Here is a 5767-nt window from a genome sequence, read left to right as displayed (position 1 = left end):
GACCCTGGAGATAATTTATTTACAAATAAATTATTTTGTTTTGGGACTGAAACCACCACCACTACTCTGTCTCAAGTCTAACCTTCAAGTTTAACTCAGCTCTTAACAGCTAGTTCTTTCATAAATGATTCCTCAACATATGCACTCATTTTTTTTCTCACCACTTCATCTATATGCAAGGCACCAAACCCCCTTTTACCTGTGGTCTATAGTTTTCTTTTCACAGTCCAACAGCCATCAGCAGTCACAAGATGGGGGAAGTGAGTCCTCAGAGGTGTCCTGAGAAGATCCAAAAACGCAGACAGAGGTATGTTATTCCTCTAACTGAATCACTGGCAGCAGCTTCTCTTTACCATTTCTGTCAGCCTGCTTTTGGTTTCATTTCCTGAGAGGCTGGGAAGACTGGATATGCAAATAGCTTATAAAAGAGCCTCAGCATTATCTCAATTTACTTAGGTCACGCCCTCTAGAAACCTGTAAGTTTCTAACATAAACAACACCTAAGGCAAAGGTCAAAACTACACACACAGCTGCCGGCTTACCTCACTGCAGTCTGGCACCTGTCCCATCTATCAGCTACTCTAAGGACTTAGTTCAACCATTCCTTTAAACTCACACTTACCTTCTCCTCCTTCTGTTTTTACTTGATTTTTTAATTCTACAGAAATTAGAGCAAGAATAGAACTCTTGGGGGCAATGAATTGGGGTCTTGAGACTCACTGAAAATTATTTGTCCTCAACTTAAAAGTCATGATCAGTGTGTACTAGAACCTGACATTTTGTATGTGCTAACAAATTATCTGCTGAATGGAATTTAATGTCCAATGGAAGATAAAACCCCACAGTAAATTTAGAGTTTTTGTTCAGCAGCAGCGCTATGTAGAGAACTAGCACAATGAATCTCCCTCAAGATTTTAATGGAATGGAGAAATATTATAGTACTCCACTGTCATAAGTCTATTTTCTCCATAGTTTTCATGTTACAGGCATAAAAAATTTGAAGGTTAGAGAAAATTTGAACAGGTTCTTAATTAGGAACCTTTCTCTGCTATTACTCCTAATAATTTCAGAATACACAGTCTACTCAAGCATCTAAGGAACACTTATGTAAACTAACCATATACTATGTAAAAAAATAAGTCTACAAAATTTAAAGATTTAATGTTGTAAAGGCCATGTTCTTTGACCACATGAACAATAATGGAAGATAAATAACAAAATAAAAAAAAATTTCTTACGTCTGGAAGTTAATATAAGCACTTCTAATTACTTGAAAAAATTAACAAAAAAATTTTAAATGCTTAAATTTAAACAACACTAAAATGTTTATAAAAGGTATGGACTGCATCTAAATTTGTTATCAGAGAGAAATTTATGTCATTGCTTATATAGTAAAGAAGTTAGAATGAAAGTTAGTGAGCAAAACATACAACTTAACTAAAACAGTTAAAGGAAGAAAACAAAAAATTATACAGTTTTTCAAAATGTACATTTACAAAAGAAAAAAGGACATTTTTAAAAGAAAGTTAAAGAAGGAAATAATTAAGAATAAAAATTAATTGACATGTAAAAAAGAGAGAAAGGATTTATAAAGCCAAAACTAGTTATTTGAAAGTAATAAAACTAATAGTGTGTCATTTGCCAAGAAAAAAAGATAACAAAAACAAATAATTTTAGTATTAAAAAGTATATTATAAAAAAAGGGGAGCAATTTTAAAAATTAGAAAACAAATACTATCGACAACAATATAAATGAGAAATTTAAATATTTAGATAAAATGGAAATTTTCTTATAATGTGCCAAACCAACTAAAGAAAAAATAAAAAGCCTTCATAGGCCTATAACTGAACATTTACAATTTACCCTGTTCCTCTCCTCCAATTAAAAATGCCAACATTCAAGAGACATATTATTCCAATCTCATCAAACAATTAATAAATAGAAGATAAATGAAAAAAGAAAGGATGCTCCCCAATTTACTTCTGACTCTAAAATAACCTTGCCATAAAAAAAACCAGACATGGGGAAGGAAAATTTCATGTCTATGTCGTTAGTTTACATAGATGTAAAAATCCTAAATAATATCTCCAGGGGAAAAAATCCTAAATAAAATAAAAGCAAACCTTATCCAGTAAGATATAAAGAAATAAAACATAGTTTTTAAAGCCCCCACAAAATAGATTTACATCTTTTCTTAACCATTTGCTAAATGTTTCTAATCTGCTTTTTCAGCCCCCAAACTGAATAATGTCATTCTCTTTGGGGGATTACATTACATAATACACTGTGTATCTGAAACAGTGTTTTGTAATCAAAAGAAAAAGAGATTTGGAGCCAGACAGATCTGGGTACACATCATGTCCTAAGAGCCCTTCTGAGGCTTTTTTTTTTTATCATCTTTACAACAAGGATGATAGCTTCTTTGCTAGGTTGTTTCAGAATTAAAAAATAATTTCTGTAAAATACTTGACACAGTGCCAAAGCTCTATAAATGAGATTTATTATCATTGTCATTATTTTATTATAAAATTATATTATAAAGTGTCTAGCACTTAATAGAAGTTTTTTTATTATGATATAAAAGTAGTTATAGTCAGAGTTGATAGAATGTTAGTTTCCTTCATGAGAATACAATCAGAATAAGGAGATTTGATTTCAGACAGCAGGAGGAGCCCACTGAGAAACCCTCCTGCCTTCATAAAACTGAAGGCTCCAAATCCAACCAAGGAAGAAGGGAAGAAAGGAGAACGGGAAGAAGAGAGGGAGGAAGGAAGGATAGAAAGAAGGAATGATGTTTTTAGGAAGCTTAATTGGACAGTGATATACAGGCTTGTTCAGAAAGAAAGAATTTGAAATGTAAATTACTAAATGTATTCTAATAATTCAATACATAAACCTGGGCAGGAATGGTGGATAGAAATAGAATATAAACTTAAGAGACCTGTGGAGGCTATGTCAATAGGACTTTAGTACTGCTAAGGAGAGTAAAAGCCAGGGTTGACAACTCTTAACAATTTGTGGCTCAGAGGCTATGAAAAATACCATAAAATAAAATTTTAAAATAAAATATTTACTATAGGAGTCTAGCAAAAACAAACAAACAAACAAACAATGCTAGCTAAATATACCATGTGCTAAACTCAGTTTTATTTTAGCCTCAATGTTAACCAACCAACATCCAATCTGCACAAAATCAGCCAGGGCCAATGCATGGTTATACATTCTTCCCTAAGGGATTAAAATATCTATGTAGAATTGTGTCAAGAGAGCAAGTCACTGCAATGAAAAATTCTGCATTTTTTGTTTGCTTGTTTGTTTGTAGGACATCATTCAGCTGCAGTAGCTACAACTCAGTCTCATTATCAACTCCAGCATCACAAAGATGTGTGGAGCAAGCACTATCAATCTATTAATAAAGTAGGAAGTTAGAATTGGTTTTACATAAAATGCATTGATAAGACATTACTTTCCCTACAAAAAAGAATGAAATGGAAATTATAGAATGAAAAAATAAAACAACAGATTTTTTTTTTTTAATTGTGGATGAATTCAGTGGTTGGGTAGAGCTGACACAGGATGGCATCAGTGAACTTGAGAACAGATCAATAGAATTTATCAATCTGAGTAAAAGACAGAAAGTAGGCTGAAAAATAAATAAACGATTTTAGGGACCTGGGAGAAAATACAAAACAGTTAACATATATTCATTATCACTGGAGTCTCCGAAGGAGAGGAATAAAGGGTGGGGCTAAAAAGATACTCAAAGAAATAATGACTGAAAGCTTCCCAAATTTAGTAAAAGACATGTTCCTGAATATGCTAAATGGAAAAGATAAATGAACCCCACCCACCCTCGCCGGAAAAAAAAACCTTGCAAAAGAAACATCATAATTACACTTCTGAAAACTAAAGACAAAGAAAAAATCTTGAAAGCAGACAGAAAAAAACAATACATAACCAATAGCAGAACAGCAATTCAAATGACAGTGTGTTTCTCATCTGAAAATATGGAGGCCAGAAGTGGCACATTTTTAAAAACTTTTTTTATGATCTGTTAATTATAAATTCTATGTCCTGTGAAAATATTCTTTAGGAATTAAAAAAAAATAAAAATCATCCATTGAAGAAAAATTAAGAGAATTTGTCACTAGCAAACCTATCCTTCAAGAATGGGTGAAGGAACTTTCTCTAAACAGGAGGATTAGAAAAGAAAAGCATGTAAAAGAAAAGAATTCTAAAAGAAAGCTTGGGTCTTTAGAAAGAAAATCACAATGGATAAAAATAGGGTATTCATGGTGGCCAAGACATGGAAACAGCCAAAGTGGCCTTAGATAGATGATTGAATAAAGAAGATATACAATGGAATATTACTCAGCCATAAGAAAAGGTAAAATACTGCCATTTGTGACAATATGGATAGATCTTGAAATCATTATGCTAAATGTAATGTCAGGTAGTAAAGTCAAGAACCATATGACTTCACTCATACGTGTGATATAAAATTGAAAGCAACAAAGGAACAAGACAAAAAAAACCTCATAGACACAGACAATAATTTAGTGGTTACCAGAGGGTAAGAGGGTGGGTGACAGAAGAGAGTAAATGGGGTCAAATATATGGTGACGGAAGGAGAACTGACTCTGGGTGGTCAACACACAATGCAACATATAGATGATATATTATAGAAATGTACATTTGAAATGCATATAATTTCACTAACCAACATCACCCCAATAAATTTAATAAACATTTTAAAAACAGGGTTAAATATAATAGAATATTCTTCTCACAAGCTTCTTAAATTATATCTGATGGTTGAAGTAAAAAAAAAAATTTGTATCATCTGATGTGGTGCTCAATGTATGTGGAGAAAGTACTTAAGACATTTATATTTAAAAAGAGGGAGGGTAATGGAACAAAAGTAAAAGTAGAGTGGTCAAACCTTGATACCAGTAGACTGTTACAAGCTACATATGTAGATTGCAACCACCAATAAAACTATACAAAGTGATACCCAAAAACACTATAAATAAATCAAGATGAAATCCAAAAATGTTCAGGTAATTCACATAAAGGCAAAAAAGAAAAAAACAAAACAAAACAAGAAACAGAGGAAATATAAATATTAATAGTAGCTTTATTTCTAATAGCCAAAAACTAGAAACAACCCAAATGTCCATTGGTTGAATGGTTAAACAAACGGTGGTACATCCATACCGTGGAAAACCACTGAGCAATAAAAAAGGAACACACTATTGATAATGCAACAACTTAGATGGCTCTCAAGGGAATGATGTTGAGTGAAAAAAGCCAATATCAAAAGGCCACATACTGTATAATTCCATTTATATATTTTGAAATGAAAAAATTACAGAAATAGGAACACTAGTGGTTGCCAGAGCTTAGGGACAGCCTAGGGGTGGAAGTGGGGGTAGGATGTGGAATCAGATAACAAGGGGAAATACAGAGGCAGAAGAGAGTGACAGGGAGGTGGTTATAAAAAGGCACTAAGAGGGTTCTTTATGGTAATGGAATTGTTCTGTATCTTGACTATGATGGTAGATATGCAAACCTCCACATACATTAAAACTTCATAGAAGTACTCATACATTAGTGAATGCATGTATAAATGATGAAATCTGAATAATAGATTATATTTATATCAACTTTGGGTTCTGATATTGTACTATACTATAATTATGCAAAGTGTTACCATTCAGGAAACTGGGTAATGGCTATATGGGATCTCACTGTGTTGTTTTTTTT

Source organism: Hipposideros armiger, unplaced genomic scaffold, assembly GCF_001890085.2.
Source record: "Hipposideros armiger isolate ML-2016 unplaced genomic scaffold, ASM189008v1 scaffold_444, whole genome shotgun sequence".
Taxonomy (NCBI): Eukaryota; Metazoa; Chordata; class Mammalia; order Chiroptera; family Hipposideridae; genus Hipposideros; species Hipposideros armiger.
This window is presented reverse-complemented; position numbering follows the sequence as displayed.